Below are 16391 nucleotides of genomic sequence, written 5' to 3'. Positions count from 1 at the left end.
CGTGAACTCCAGATATTCGAGTGGATGACGACTTGTGGTGGTGATAACAAGGAAAGGGCGCGGGAGGGGGTAATCTCAAGGTCTAAACCTACAGAAAATGCAACACTCCAAACATTTTGAAAGGCGAGCAGTCATGCACTCCTTTTAAATATTTATATGCTAGTTCTGTCCGATAACTGCTTTATTCACATTCCATTCACTGGCTTAATGGGGACGAGGTAACATTCCCCGGTAACCATGTTACAGGGATAGCTGGCATGGTTTCAGATTGCTGTGTGACATTTTCATAATTTCCGTGTAATTATCAGTGACATTTCAACGACTATGAGTGACACTTTCCCAATGAAACAAATAGGGAAATAGATATCAGAACACACCCATTTGAGCAACAAGAAACTCAAAGAAGACAGTAAGTCACTGAACTAAAGCTCGCTAACGGAGCCGTTCGAGCAGCGTGGACGAGCTGCTCTGCCAATCAATGTGATATTCATTTTATCCAGTGTGTGCCAGCTGCTCACCTGCGCAGGTGGGATCGGGTCTGTCGTGGGATCACATGACTCACAGAAGAGTAATGTGGGACCACATTCTCAAGTATAACTCACTCTTTGGTACAACTCGCACTCAGAAGTTAGAATGAGAGGGCAAATAGGTGCCCAGATCCAGTTATGTGAAATTTAAATCAGCCATCAGTGTGAACAAGAAACACCTTGAAGCGAAAACGCAATCAAAACATTCACTACAGCACTGTTGTGTCATGTGTGCACATGCAGAGCGGCCTGCTCAAACGTCGATCCCGGCAGGTAAGCGGAGGTTAGTTAAGCTGGGTCTTATCACGAGCCCCGGCGCCCTCCCCGAACCCCTAGCTCGCCCAGGTCTTCTTCTGCAGTGGAACCAGTCCTTGCAGATGTCGCACTCGATCGTGAAGCTGCTGACATCATAGGGCTGCCAGCACACAGGAATCGCCATCCCGTTCACTTTTAGAACCGTTACAAACGCATAGAGGGCCAGCCGGAGACTGGGAGGAGGGGGCGTGCATTAGCCTCACAACATTGCCCATGCTTAAGGCCCACGGTACTAGCCCAAGACCTATGGCGGCGGGATCGATCATACTGTGCATGTACTGGCCAGTAACCCAAGCACTTACAGCACTCTGACTTGATCAAAGTAATAAGTAATTTGCACTGAGACGGGCCCATTAGCTGGAGGTTCACAGCCACATTTGTTTTTTAATTATGAACGGTAAATCAACCTGGCCACAAGTGAGAAGGTATTAAAACCTGGTCAATCTAATAATGCATTAATAACTTCAAGCTTTATAATTCATAAAACGGTTTATAGAAGGCATATAGTAAAAGTCCACAGGGGACCCTCGGTGGCAGGCTTTTGAGTTACGGTGAATCCCTGGGCAGCCTGCAGACCGTCACAGTTTTTTATTTTTTTAATTTCAACATATTTTTATTGATTTTTGTGTACATACCCACCCCCGCTCACCCTCACCCCCGCTCACCCTCACTCAACCTCACACCCTCACCCTCACACCCCCTCTCACACCCTCACACACCCTTACCCACACACCCTCATCCCCCCTCACCCTCACACCCCCTCACCCGCACACACCCTCACCCACCCTCACTCACCCTCACCCTCACTCACCCTCACAACCTCACCCTCACACCCCCTCACCCTCCCAACCCTCTCACCCTCACACACCATCACACCCTCGCCCTCACCCACCCACCCTCACTCACCCTCACTCACCCTCACTCATACACCCTCATCAGCATAGCATAACAAAACCTAGCATGGCATAACAAAAAAAGCATAGGATACACAACCCTCTCACCCTCGCTCTAACACACTCACCCTCACTCACTCACTCACTCACCCACCCTCACTCACCCACCCTCACTCACCCACCCTCACTCACTCACCCACCCTCACCCACCCTCACCCACCCTCACCAGCATAGCATAACAAAACTTAGCATAGCATAACAAAACAAAGCATAGGATAGGAAAACATAGCATAGCATAACAAAGCATAGCATAACAAAACACAACACAACAAAACATACCATAGCATAACAAAACATAGCATAACAAAACATAGCATACCAAAACAGAGCATAGCATAACAAAGCATAGCATAACAAAACATCTCATAACAAAGCATAGCCTAGCAAAACACAACAAAACATAGCATAACAAAACACAATAAAACATAGAATGGCTTAACAAAACATAACAAAACATATAATAGCATAGCAAAACACAGCATAGCATACCAAACACAGCAAAACATAGCATAGCATAACAAAACATAGCATAGCAAAACAAAGCATAGCATAATAAAACACAACAAAGCATAGCATAGCATAACAAAACATAGCATAACAAAGCATAGCAGAGCAAAACATAGCATAGCATAACAAAACCTAGCATAGCATAACAAAGCATAGCCTAGCAAAACACAACAAAGCATAGCATAACAAAACACAACAAAACATAGCATAGCTTAACAAAACAAAGCATAGGGTAGCAAAACTAAACATAGCATAGCATAACAAATCAAATTTCGGATAGCAAAACAAAACATAGCATAGCATAACAAAACATAGCACAACATAACAAAACATAGCATAACAAAACACAACAAAACAGCATAGCTTAACAAAACAAAAAATAGCATGGCTGAACAAAACATAACAAAACATAATAGCATAACAAAACACAGCATAGCATACCAACACAACAAAACATAGCATAACAAAACATAGCATAGCAAAACAAAGCATAGCATAATAAAACACAACAAAACATAGCATAGCATAACAAAGCATAGCAGAGCAAAACATAGCATAGCATACCAAAGGATAGCATAGCATAACAAAACATAGCATAACATAGCATAGCATAGCATAGCATAACAAAACATAGCATAACATAACAAAACAGCATAGCATAGCATAACAAAACAAAACATAGGATAGCAAAACAAAACATAGCATAGCATACAGCATCACTCAGCACCACCACAGCATCACTCTGTGGCACCACAACATCACTGAGCTCCACCACAGCATCAATCTGTGCAACCATTCAACAACAACTGGTTCAAATATGTTATCTCAATGTTTCAAGCTTTATTACAAATGTAACAAAAAGATGTTAATATTTGACATATGTTCTTGGATTTTCGTCACAATAAAATACACTGAACATAATCTTCACAAATGTTATTTACAAATGTTATTTATTAATTATTTTAAAAAATGTAAAACCATTGTTATTTGTAATATCAATACATGTAGGTCACGTAAATACAACACATATTGCATTACAAATGCTATAGGTGTCACATTTGCGAAAGTTATAACTATTGGCATGGTAAATGACAAAGCTATTAATTTCGCTATTTTCAAACACAATACCTAAATAAAAAATTTGTCATTTACAATACCAATAGCTCAAACCTTCCTAATACGAGACCTATTGCATTGCAAATGCTTGTTTGTTTAGTGTTACCTCATTGGCCTTGGCGTTCTATCGATAATAAAAGACTTCACACTATTGGCTTTTGGCGCAAGCATTGCTCCTCCCATGGCCTATTGGTGTCTATTACGGGTATGAAGCTCGTAACAGACACCGATAGGCCGTCACGTGGTTTCTATTAGCGTGCACACACGGGCGCAATAATAAAAACACATGGCTTACAGTGGCGCGCGCTCGCGCTTCTTTTTTTATTGAAGTTCCTGTTGTGTTTCACTTTGCTCCCGCCCCCCTCCTGTTGTGAGCATTCCCATTGCTCCCGACCCCCTCCTGTTGTCCCCGTCCCCTCACATGGCCGATGGAGAAGGAACCCTTCTCGCAGGCTTCGATGATAAGGGATCGTCATCTGAGTAAATCCTCGGGAAATCCTGCCCATCGAACCCTGCATCCTGCCTGGGATTCAGGGGAAAGCAGTAAGCAAGCTTATGTCATTACCATCAAATGTGAGCCCCAGACGTACTATATGCTGCCCTCCAGTCCTCGTGGGTAGACAGACAATCCTTCATCATGACGACCTCGGACCTCGATCTTTCTTTGGTGGAGATCTCGTCCTCTTCCCTCCGACCGACCCAGGTATTGCTCTCTTCCGGGGTTGTGACGGCTAAGCGCTGCTTTGTCTCTCCGGCACTGGAGGTGACCCCCCTCCTCCTTGCCTCCCGCGCTCCCGACGAGGGCGAAGTGCCCCCTTCTGCTATGCTCGGCCGTTTCTAAGGCAGTTTGGGCCGAGAAGGATTTGCACCCACCCCGGCCACAGGGCCCTGTGCAGACCCCCATCTTGGTTGGCATGCCACTTGCTGCACCGCCTACGCCTCTACCAGACAAGGCTGGGGTCTGTTGGAGCTTGCTATGTCTCCCGCCCACCCGCTCTAGCCAGACCACAAAGTCCAGCTTGGAACTTCTATGCCGACCACCAAGCCTTGTTGCTGATCCCCACTGGGTGCCACGCTACCTGCTATAATGCCTCAGCTGACACGGAACTAAGGTGGGCCGAGACGGAGCGTGTTGGATCACCCGCCCCACTAGCTCTAGCTTTCCGGAGCACCCTGCTTGCTGGAGCTGCTACAATGACTCATCCTGGACGAGGCAGGGGTGCATCAGTGCAGGAAGTACCTCCAACTGCCCTTGCCTATCGTGGCTTGGCTGTTGGGTATAATTCCTGACCAGTCCTGCATCTGTGCTGCCCGGTGCTCTCTGGCTACACAAGCCTGACCGCCGAGCTGATTAGTGTTGATCTCCGTGAGGTGGTGATCGTAAAGGCCTTGTTCCTCTCCTGGGCTCTTGTTTGGGTCTTTCTGCTGCTCCGACCCTCACGACATAGGTGAGCGCCATGCCTGGTGCCCTCGCCATTGAGCTCTGGTGTGCCCCCCCACTGGGTCTTTCTCCCTCATATCCATCTAATTTGGGTGGGTGTTCGTGGCTGCCCGCTGGGTTGGCACTCTTGACTTGCCTTTTACGCTGCCTGTGAACCTCGCACTCTTACTGCTGGTTTTAGTAAAGGGGTGAAGCTCTGGAATGCTCTTCCATAAGAGTTTTTAAGTCCGCAATCCATGTTTTTTCTTTGTGCACAACCACAAAGCTGTCTGTCTCATCTTGTGTCTAATTCTTCTCTGTATGACTGTTGTGTAAGTGCTTTTGCATGACGAATAGGAGAGAGCTGGTAAACCGCGTGCCACTGTCCCTCAAAGTTAGCTCTGGCTCACTTATTAGTTGCTTGCCTGGATCAGGTGATTAGCATGCACCGCAAAAGGCTCAATTTGAAATGGAATTGCAGGTTACTTATTGTAGCTCTGTTTAGGATTAAAAAAACAAACATATCACATCTTACTTGGAAGCTACATTGACATTTAGTGTCCGGGAAGCCTGCCTCAAGTAGGTGTTTGAATATATGGAGAACGCTTTGAGGCGGAGCCTCTTTCATAATGTCAGCTGGCGTCTCTGGTTGTTCCACATACCTGATGCACCATTTATTAACCGCATGGGCGCTAGCGGGTTTTCCCGCTGCGCGCTGAAGAGTCGAAATTCGCGGGTTACGTGACAAAGCCAGCTCGTCATGCGCGCAGCGCAGGTAACGCCCATGACGAGCTGGCTTTGTCATCCGCATCGAAGGGGTTAAGGAGGGAAGTGTAGACCTCGATAAACCCTTCTGTAGCACTGCAAGATATTTCCAGCAGGGCCGAACCCATGCCATATCACTATGATAACCACTTAAAAACTCATTTACAGGCAGCGATTCTGAATGGAATAGGGGTATTCAGTGGCTGTTTATTTCGAATATCTCGAATATCTGGGATTAATGCTCCAGCATTTCTGTTTAAAAAAAAAAAAATGTTTCTAGCAGCTTGGTTGATATTGTCGATGCGCTTAGCCTGGATGTACATTTTCGAGGCTTGAGATGTGGTACGAAAACACTATCTATGCTCCTGATAATTGCAGTTTGCTGTGAGTAAATATGACATCAAGGTTGGAAGTGTGTGCTGCTTGTGCTCGTACTGTGTGCGTTTTTGTGATGGTAAGTCTGATGTGCTGGACAGAGCGACGTTGGTTGAAAGCCCTCTCTACATTTGGTACCCGTGTTTGGCTTTTTTTCCTGTTTGTGTATTTTTAATTTTCACTCCGAAATAATGGCAGTGAATATTTAACAAATGCACACATGACATACAGCCATAGCACTACAGAAGCAAGTGGTGAGGTGTGACATAAGGCAATACTGCATTACATGGCAGAGTTTGTGAAGAACTCCAAAACTGCAGGCTTTCGTCAACTTTATTCGTACAGCCGCTCTTTAACCCACATTAACATTTTATTCACATTTAAAACAAGCATTTGCAATGCAATAGGTCTCGCATTATTAAAGTTTGAGCTATTGGTGTTGCATTATTTACCAATGCCAATAGCTCAAACGTTAATAATGCGAGACCTATTGCATTGCAAATGCTTGTTTTATGTGTCCTTGCTCCTAGAGTTCTTTATGGTGGATTCTTGTTTGTTCTGGGAGACAGTCCTTCTCGGTTCCAAAGTCAGTCAATTTCTACTTTTGCATGTGCCTTTCGCTAACGTTAAAGAATCTATAATCTGAAAGAGACTATTAGTTATAGATTCCTGACCTTAGAATTACCACCAGGCGTCAGACTGGATCTGAAGAATTTTTTCTTAGCAGTGCCCCTGCGCGACATTAGGTGCTGTTGGTTCGCCCCGCATCCGTCGTCTGCATCGTGGTCGCCGGGAGTATGTTGCAGTGCTCACATAGACGCTGCCCCTGCGCGCTGACGTCAGTTCTTTCTTTTTCAGCGCCAGTCTAGTGCAGATCCAGAGAGAGCTACCCCTTAGTCTTTTTTTGGCTAAACTTATTGCGCCTTTTGTCAACTTCATTTTGAGTAAGTCAGCTCCTGGTACAGAAGGGATGTCCCTACTTCGGACCGAGTTCAAGCCCTGCAACGCCTCTTAGAAGGCGATGTCTGTGACAGACTGCATCTTGTGTGCCTGTGATGTTTGTAGCTCGACCACGACCCGAAGTCATGCTCCGACTGCTGGGCCATGGCGCCTAAGACTTTGCTGTAGTAGTCTCCAAAGTTGCTCCGTGTCGCTCCCGGTCTAGTTCGAGAGGAAGGTCTTGAGGCCGCTTGCAGAGCCCCCACTCCTCGTTGCACTACAAGTCGTTGAGGTCTTCGGCTAAGTCCAAGCATAAGACTAAGGCGAAGAAGCACCAGTGCTCTATGCCTTCTCCCCGTCAGTCGACCGACGCGAGACTTGGAGCATCATCACTCTAAGGCACAGTCTCCGGCGCCTGTTCCTGAGAGGACTCTGCGCTCCCCATCCTTTCTGGGAGCAAGAGCGTCTCATGCCCAACTAAAGAGCTTCTACAAGGCCTTGCACCTCGTTTTGGGGCAGCCCCAACCCCGTCGGTGTGTCTTTGGGCCCAGTGGAGCCTGTCGGGGGACCCTGAGCCTTCGATGCCAGCAGGTCCGGCTCCGGAAGGTTCCCTTCGGATCCAGGCCTGGATACGATCAACACCGGTCGATCTTACTCAACCTTCCCCGGCGCTGATCCCGACAACGACGCCCATGGCGCTGGCTGTGCCCCAAGCCAATGTCGACCCTAGCCTCATCCCCAACTTGTACACTGAGCCAGACCATTGTCGAAGGACGTAGGTACCAACAACAGAGGGTACTTTTGTTCTCCTGTTCATCCCTGGTGTTACCTATCATAAAGAGGGTGGTGATGAGGACTGGGAGGGGTTGCTGGACCCTTTAGCTAACCAGCTTGAAGAACTGGACTGGAGAGCGGACTTGGGTGACACCAGTGGTCTTGACACCTCTCCAGACCTTGGCATGCTTTCTCCCCCTACCGTGGCTACGGAGGAGTAAGCATCCCATGCTGTGGTGGTGCAAAGGGCAGCCGAGGTCTTGGGCCTTGAGCTCCCTTCAGTGGCAGTCAGGACTAACCTCATGACAGAGGTGCCTCAGCCTACGGCATCATCCTTTGAATCTCTTCGACCCTTCAACGAAGCCCTCACAACATCCTCCTGGGCACCTGGTCCAAGTCCAGCACAAGGGCTCCTGTGTAAAGGACGATTGCCCACCTCCCTGCTCTGGGCGACCTAGTTTCCCTCACCCAACACCCTTCCCCCGAGAACTTGGTGGTCCAAGCCTCATCTTCAAAGAGCAATTCCTTTCTGATCCCCCAGATAGGGAATCCAAGAAGCTGTATCACCTTGGTAAGCGTATGTTCTCTTCCTCCAGCTTGGCGCTGCGGTCTGTGAATACCGCATGCTTCTTGGGCAGATATTCCCACACCATATGGAATATTGTTGCACAGGTGCTGCCTCAGTGCCTGGAGGAGGCCTGGGCCATTCTCACTCAGGCATTGGCAGATGGAAGAGACGCAGCCAAATTTACAATAAGGTGTGGGCTGGATACCACCGACCCACTGGGCAGAATGATTGCCACATTGGTAGCCCGTGGGCTAGACCCCTGGTTGAGGACATATGGCTTTTCGGGGGATGTCCAGTCAAACCTGCTGGACATGCCCTTTGATGGCCGTCTTCTTTTTGGCAACAATGCAGACTCTGCGCTCGAGCACTTTAAAGATTCTCGGGCTACGGCCAGATCTTTGGGCTTCCCTGCACCTTCCCGACATCTCCAGTCCGCTTTTCGCCCCTTTCGTAGCTATGGAAGGGGCAACCAGCCACGTCCAGCCCAGTCCAGCCAGAGGTTCACGCAAGCTGCCCAGCCTCTGTGTGGGCGTGGGACCCAGTTGGTGAGCCAGTCCACCCTTTCTGCCCACTACAGACTCCAAACCTTCCTAGTGTGACATTTCAGGCCCATCAAAGGCCAGTAGGCGGTAGGATTTGCCATCACCTTCCCCACTGGCAATCCATCATGTCAGACAGGTGGGTTGTGCAAATAGTCCGAAGGGGCTACTCCCTCCCCTATCCCTTTGAGACTACCCTGCCCTCCATGCCACCGTCTTTCGATCTTGTGTCGGAGGATCATTTGGCGCTTCTCTGCCAGGAAATCCCAGCTCTCTTGGCCAAGGGAGCTATCGAGAGGGTCCCTGCGCCAGAAGTAGGTCATGGTTGCTATCCCCACTACTTTCTGGTGCCCAAAAAAGGATAAACGATTCAGAAAAGGGGGTGGTGATGAACAGAGTGTCTGAATTAAGCAGACCACTCTTACTCAGTCCAAAGATCAGGGCTTGATCCATCACCTTTATTTAGCTCACTGCACCATCCCAGCTCAGAACCTGGCTACATGCAAATCAGTCTGTCCCTGGCCCAGTGCATCATGGGAACAGGGCAGACTAAACTACCAAGCCAATTCTTCACCAGAAAGGAGACAAGCTTCCGGGGACCGGTTTCTGGCATTTCAGCCGTCGTCGGCCCGGCTTGCTTGAATCCTGATGGTGCAGTGAGCAAGGGACTCATGTCTGAGTATACCCTGCCACACTTATAGTGGCCAAAAACGATTCAGAAAAGGGGGTGGTGATGAACAGAGTGTCTGAATTAAGCAGACAACTCTTACCCAGTCCAAAGATCAGGGCTTGATCCATCACCGTTATTTAGCTCACTGCACCATCCCAGCTCAGAACCTGGCTATATGCAAATCAGTCTGTCCCTGGCCCAGTGCATCATGGGAACAGGGCAGACTAAATTACCAAGCCAATTCTTCACCAGAAAGGAGACAAGCTTCCGGGGACCGGTTTCTGGCATTTCAGCCGTCGTCGGCCCGGCTTGCTTGAATCCTGATGGTGCAGTGAGCAAGGGACTCATGTCTGAGTATACCCTGCCACATCTATAGTGACCAAAAACGATTCAGAAAAGGGGGTGGTGATGAACAGAGTGTCTGAATTAAGCAGACCACTCTTACCCAGTCCAAAGATCAGGGCTTGATCCATCACCGTTATTTAGCTCACTGCACCATCCCAGCTCAGAACCTGGCTATATGCAAATCAGTCTGTCCCTGGCCCAGTGCATCATGGGAACAGGGCAGACTAAACTACCAAGCCAATTCTTCACCAGAAAGGAGACAAGCTTCCGGGTACCGGTTTCTGGCATTTCAGCCGTCGTCGGCCCGGCTTGCTTGAATCCTGATGGTGCAGTGAGTAAGGGACTCTGTGTGGGCGTGGGACCCAGTTGGTGAGCCAGTCCACCCTTTCTGCCCACTACAGACTCCAAACCTTCCTAGTGTGACATTTCAGGCCCATCAAAGGCCAGTAGGCGGTAGGATTTGCCATCACCTTCCCCACTGGCAATCCATCATGTCAGACAGGTGGGTTGTGCAAATAGTCCGAAGGGGCTACTCCCTCCCCTATCCCTTTGAGATTACCCTTTCCTCCATGCCACCGTCTTTCGATTTTGTGTCGGAGGATCATTTGGCGCTTCTCTGCCAGGAAATCCCAGCTCTCTTGGCCAGGGGAGCTATCGAGAGGGTCCCTGTGCCAGAAGTAGGCCATGGTTGCTATCCCCACTACTTTCTGGTGTCCAAAAAAGGATAAAGGCTTGTGTTCTATTCTAGACCTCCAGGCCCTTAACCACTTCCTCCGGAGGGAGAAGTTCAAAATGCTCACATTGGCTCAGCTCCTGTCTGCCCTCAACCCTGGAGACTGGATGGCTGCGCTGGACTTTCAGGACTCCTATTTCAATATTCCTGTCCTGCCAGCCCACAGACCCTACTTACTGTTCATGGTAAGCCACAGGAATTTTCAGTTCACCGTGCTCCCCTTTGGCCTTACCAGTGCCTCTTGGGTGTTCACAAAAGTGATGGCGCTGCTCGCAGCTCATCTGCGCAGATCAGTGGTTCCAGTCTTCCCCTATCTCGATGACTTGCTGTTGAAAGCGGGCTCGCCTCAGGCTGTCTTCTCCCACCTCCAAACTACGGCGGACCTCCTGCGCTTGCTGGGGTTCACCATCAATGTGCAGAAGTCACACCTGACTCCCTCTCAGACGCTCCCCTTCATCAGAGCTGTTCTGTACACTGTGCCTATTCTCCCGAGCAGCGAGTCTGGGATATTGAGGCTATGACACCGATGTTTCAGCTTTTATCCCGGATTTCGCTGAGATTGGCCCTGAGGCTGCTGGCCTCATGGCCTCCTGCATCCTGCTGGTAGATCACACCAGATGGCATATGCGTGCTCTTCGGAGGGAACTGCACAACAATTGCAGTGGTGGTTGACGAACCAAGCTTGGGTCAGTGGCAGATCTATCTCCCTTCCCCAACCAAACCTCACGGTGGTGACCAATGCATCACTCCTGGGAGAGGCAGAGATCAGAGGCGCTGGTCTCTGGCGGAGTCTGGGCTCCATATCAACTTGTTGGAGCTTTGGGTGATATGTCTGGCACTGACCGCATTCCTTCCCTCTCTCAAAGGGAAATTAGTGTAGGTGTTCACTGACAACACCACCGCCATGTGGTACTGCAACAAACAGGGCGTAGTGGGATCGTGGACCCTATGTCAAGAGGCTCTTCCCCTTTGGACATGGCTGGAACATCAGGGCATGGCCCTGGCGGTTCAACACTTGGCTGTTTCTCTGAACACCAGGACGGACTAATGCAGCCGTCAGTTCCCAGTAGATCACAAATGGCGTCTTCACTCGGAGGTGGTGCAAGGTCTCTTTCAGCAGTGGGTAGAGCCTTGGTTAGATCTATTCGCCACTGAAGAGAATGTGCAATGTCAGCAGTTCTGCATGTTGGAGTTTCCAACGGGGCACTCGCTCTGCAATGCTTTTCGTCACGAGTGGAGTTGCAGCCTCCTGTATGCCTTTCCACCTGTACCACTTCTGCCCGAATGCTGAAGAAGAACAAGCGCGACTGGGCCCAAGTCCTTCTTCTGGCTCCGGACTGGGCACGAAGAGTCTGCTACCCTGAGCTCCTAAGCATGGCAATCGATCCTCCGATCAGACTTCTCCTTTGGTAGGATCTTCTGTCTCAGCAGCATGGGACAGTTCTTCACCCAAACCTGTCTAGCCTCCACCTCCTTGCATGGAGATTGAGCGACAACAGTTGACAGCTTTTGACCTTCCACCCGAAGTTTGTAATGTCATCTTGGCAACCAGGCGTCTCTCCACTAAAACAGTGTGTGCCTTTAGATGGAGCAAGTTTGTGGCCTGGTGCACAGCAAAGGCTGTGGATCCCCTTTCTGCCCCTCTTTCGGAGGTTCTCTTGTATATACTTTCTTTGGTCCAGCAGGGCTCTGCTCTGGGCACTCTTAAAGGCTATCATGCTGCTATCTCTGCTTTTCTTCGACTGCCAGATCAACCATCCTTATTCAAGTCTCCTATTGTAAATAGATTCATTAGGGGCCAATACTCATCTCTTTCTTCCATCTCCTTTCATAATGCCCCATAGGGACTTGAACCTTGTTCTAACATACCTTATGTGTGCTCCCTTCGAGCCTCTTCACAACTGTCCTCTCATGCTCCTTACTTTAAAAACTGTCTTCCTTGTTTCTATCACCTCTGCTCGTAGGGTGGGTGAGCTTCAGGCTCTGTCTTCTAAGCCCTCTTTCTTCCCTGTGCGTCCTTTTTCCTTCCTAAGCTCGTTACACCATTTCACAAAATACAAACAATCGCTTTGCCCACCTTTTTCCTGCCTCCGCACCCAGGAGGAGAAACTCCACTGTCTGAACCCTAAACGTGCGCTGTCCTTCTAACTTAACCTCACAATGAGTTCCAGGTAGATGATCAACTCTTCGTTGGCTATGTAGGTGCCAAGAAAGGTCCGGCTGTACAAGAGCGTACGATCTCTCGATGGGTTGTTCTTTGTATTAAAATCTGTTACGCTTTAGCAAAAAAGGAACCTTCAGTGGGGCTGTGTGCTCATTCTAGTAGGGCTACGGCAGCAACCACTGCCTTAGCATGTGGAGTTCCACTTCTTGACATCTGCCAGGTAGCCAGGGAGGCATCCTGGCACACGTTCACTAGGCATTACTGCCTGGACAGCCGAGTCATGAGGGACGGCTATTTTTCCTGTTCGGTCCTCCAGGATTTTCTAGTGTGAACTTAGTTCGCAGACCCTCCTCCAAGGTTGGTATTGCTGGGCTATCTATTCTAAGGTAAGAAATCTATAACTAACAGTCTCTTTCAGATGAACTAGTTACTTTTCGGTAAGAATGTTTCTGTAAGAGACATGTATTAGTTTATAGATTCCTTACCGCCCCAACCATCCTCCCTGCTCTGCGAACTGACTTCTAGGGATAGGGATTCCCTTTCAGGGCCCTATTCTTGGCTCTGCACTTCTGGCATGGAAAGTCATGTCAGAACTGACGTCTGCTCGCAGTGGTGGCGTCTATGTAGGCACTTGAACGTCATTCCAGCGACCACGACTCCCGACGGATGCAGAGTTAACTGACGTCCCACCAACAGATGCGCAGCAGAAGAAAACATTCTCTGGATCCAGTCTGATGCCTGGGAGTAATTCTAAGGTAAAGAGTCTATAACTAACATATGTCTCTTGAAGATACATCATTACCGAAGGTAAGTAACTTTTTCTTCGCCTCATTTCTGTAGCATAAAAGCACAAAAATACAGTACATAAAAGAACTAATCATAAAAAACAAACATTTAACACAAGTCCAAGACAAAGGAATTTTACTGCTCGTATCTTTAACACACATTAAATATAAATAAATTGTCATCATCACATTAAAATAAAAAATTTCCGAAGTTTAAGAACCTGCCAAATAAGAGGGCATGGCATATCAGAGGGCTGTGTCATTTTTATAAAAACCATAAGGCTGGTCTACACTTTCTACATTTAAAAACATTAAATAGGGGGAGTAAACATTTTCTTCTAGGAAGTGTGCAAAAGGACATGATGTGCAAATTAGATTCGGCGAAAACCCCATCACAAGGGCTCAGACCTGCTAAGGTATATTAGTTTGCTGGGTAACCTACCATGAGCGGTAGGAGATTAAGGCAAAATCTGTACAGCACATAGCGGTGTTGTATATTTTGAATTGAAGATATATAGAAAGGGAGGCCCACTTAGTTATTCACATTCTGTTGCCAGGCATTAGTGTAGATGGTTTTGGTGGGGTCAGTTGATCACCTATCTGCTATCGTCGATTTCCTCCACCTCACTACCCACTACCCCATCTCCTGGTCCCTGGCCTTCTTTCTTTTATTGATATCTCCCACCTAACCTAGCTATTTGTGTTATAAGTTCTGACATATTACCCCAAATTAGGTCCAGGACAGTTTTACCAGTCGCCAATGTGTTTTAAACACTGCCTCACAACCACATTTCTATTCCCCACAGGCTCTGCATTCAATCTTTGTGCGAGAGACACCCCTGCCACACCAATATTTATTGCTCATCTAGTCATTGCAGTCTTTGGGTCAGCTCCTCTGGCTTTGCCCAAGAGTTAGTTTTCCAGACATTTTTAACAAGGTCATTGTTTGTTTGTATGAACTAGTGTGGGGAACTTATGAGCCTCTCCAGATGCTCCATTGGCTGGGGCCCCTTTCTCCTGTCTACATAATTTTGGCCTCTCAGTTCCATGGCCAACCCCTAAACCCCTGTTTTTTTTACAGCCTTTACACTCCTCTGTTTTGATGCTTTTGTAGGGGCATGTGCAAGTGTGGCACGTGACAATAATGGTATCTTTGGGGCCTCCCAAGTCGCTATCCACTCTACAAATCTCTTCTCTTTTCTCCACACACTTCTAACAGAAGAGGGCAAATGCCTTCTATCCACAGAGCTAGGGGGTCCCCTTCCTTGTGCTGACTTAATCCAGGGGTGTGACAGCTCATTGCTTCTTTCTCTCTCAGACCAGGGGTTGGAGGGGGGGTGAGGGGGCGTGAATTAACAGTGGTGCCCACCTGAAGGTTGTTGCTGGCGACAGTACCTGCCTCATGGCTCCATCTGCAGATTTTGTTGCTGCCCATCAATGACCCTACTTGAGAAGTTGACCAGTCCTTGTGCCCAGCCCATCTCCACCACTGTGTGCCACCTGCATGTCACCTGCAAGCCACCTTGCCTCCAATCTGCCGGCTGTGCTCTGGGACCCAATGTGTCCCATACTATGGTGAAATTTTCAATCCTCAACCGATATGCAGCCTCCATTATTAGTGAGCCATCGCCTGGTCTACTGGATGCCACATGTGACATCCCCTGCACTCTGATAGATTCATGACTGGATGCTAGATCTCTCTGGCTCCCGGATGGTTGCTTCGCTTCATCGTAACATGGATATGGAGGTGTTGGATCACTTGGCCACAGCCGACTTTGTAACACCAGAAGTTCATCCATATTTAGGTATGCAAGATTGAACCCAGCTGCTCTTTTGTGTCCACTTTTGTGAAAGTAGTTTACCCAGGATTTTCAAGGACCATGTAACCTTCTTATTGGGGCTTTTAATCTCTTGCAACAGCATCCTATGAGTTTTTGTAGGCTTCATCAGTATACAAAGTCTAGGCTACAACAGAGAGCTACCACTTCAGTTTTTGTTGTGTAGGGTACTAATTGCTGCTCAGTCTCACACTGGAAAAGAAACAAATTGGTTAGCACCTCCATGCCATGCCCATGTGTTTAGCCTATTGTACCCTCTGTTTATGGCACATCAAAAGACCACCTAGACAGATCCACATGTAATAGTGACCCATTATGAGGTAACCTTGGAGCCTAACGGGGTATTGCTTTTCTTCAGTATTATATATGTATGTATTTCTCTAACAGAATCTAGTGAATAAGACCAAAGTAACCGGTCATTAATTCTGTTCTGAATACTTATTTTAATCATTGACCTCCGTTGTTGAGTCTCAATAAACCTTTATTAGCACAAACCAGAAGCTAAAATAGCTTGCTACAGACATTTGGCTCTTCAATTAAAACAAAAAACAATAACAGCCCTACTTCTCAATACATGTATTCGTATTTTTGTGGAATTGCATAAGTCCACCACCTGCCTCAATGTCCTGGGCAGGTCTCTTGAAAATCGCCTCTGACTGTAAGATTTTCTGGAATTGCTGCTAACTTGTTTCCACTTGTCCTATGGAGGAGTGGTAAAATTCACAGACATGACACCTTCTGATGATCTTCCAAGCTCTCAGTCATGGTCGGTTTCCTGTCGCACTGTGCTAGAACCCCAACAATTATTTTCTGGCCATGTGATTTTAGTAGTGATGGTTTCTACTGTTGTCACATTAGTCATCGTTCTATCATGGCTTGTTCCACCAGTGAAATATTAGTTGCCAGAGATTCTAGTTTATTTGCCAACAACGTCATCGTAATCTCCATGCATCCAATCTTACTGTTGAGTTTTTCAAAGGATTACATCAGAGCCTTTTTGCTCTCTTTTGAGTCCTACGACTGCACTGTCAGTCTAGGGGACACTTACGTTATCATGT

The 16391-nt window shown here is 47.8% G+C and overlaps 1 protein-coding gene across 1 annotated transcript in view; it reads left to right on the top strand.

Moving 5' to 3' along the window:
• Positions 1–16391, top strand: part of PIGM (phosphatidylinositol glycan anchor biosynthesis class M) — a 155551-nt gene that overhangs the window by 40873 nt on the left and 98287 nt on the right. The window lies entirely within an intron of this gene.

This window comes from Lissotriton vulgaris, chromosome 4_1 (genome assembly GCF_964263255.1).
Source record: "Lissotriton vulgaris chromosome 4_1, aLisVul1.2, whole genome shotgun sequence".
Lineage (NCBI taxonomy): Eukaryota > Metazoa > Chordata > Amphibia > Caudata > Salamandridae > Lissotriton > Lissotriton vulgaris.
This window is presented reverse-complemented; position numbering and strand designations above follow the sequence as displayed.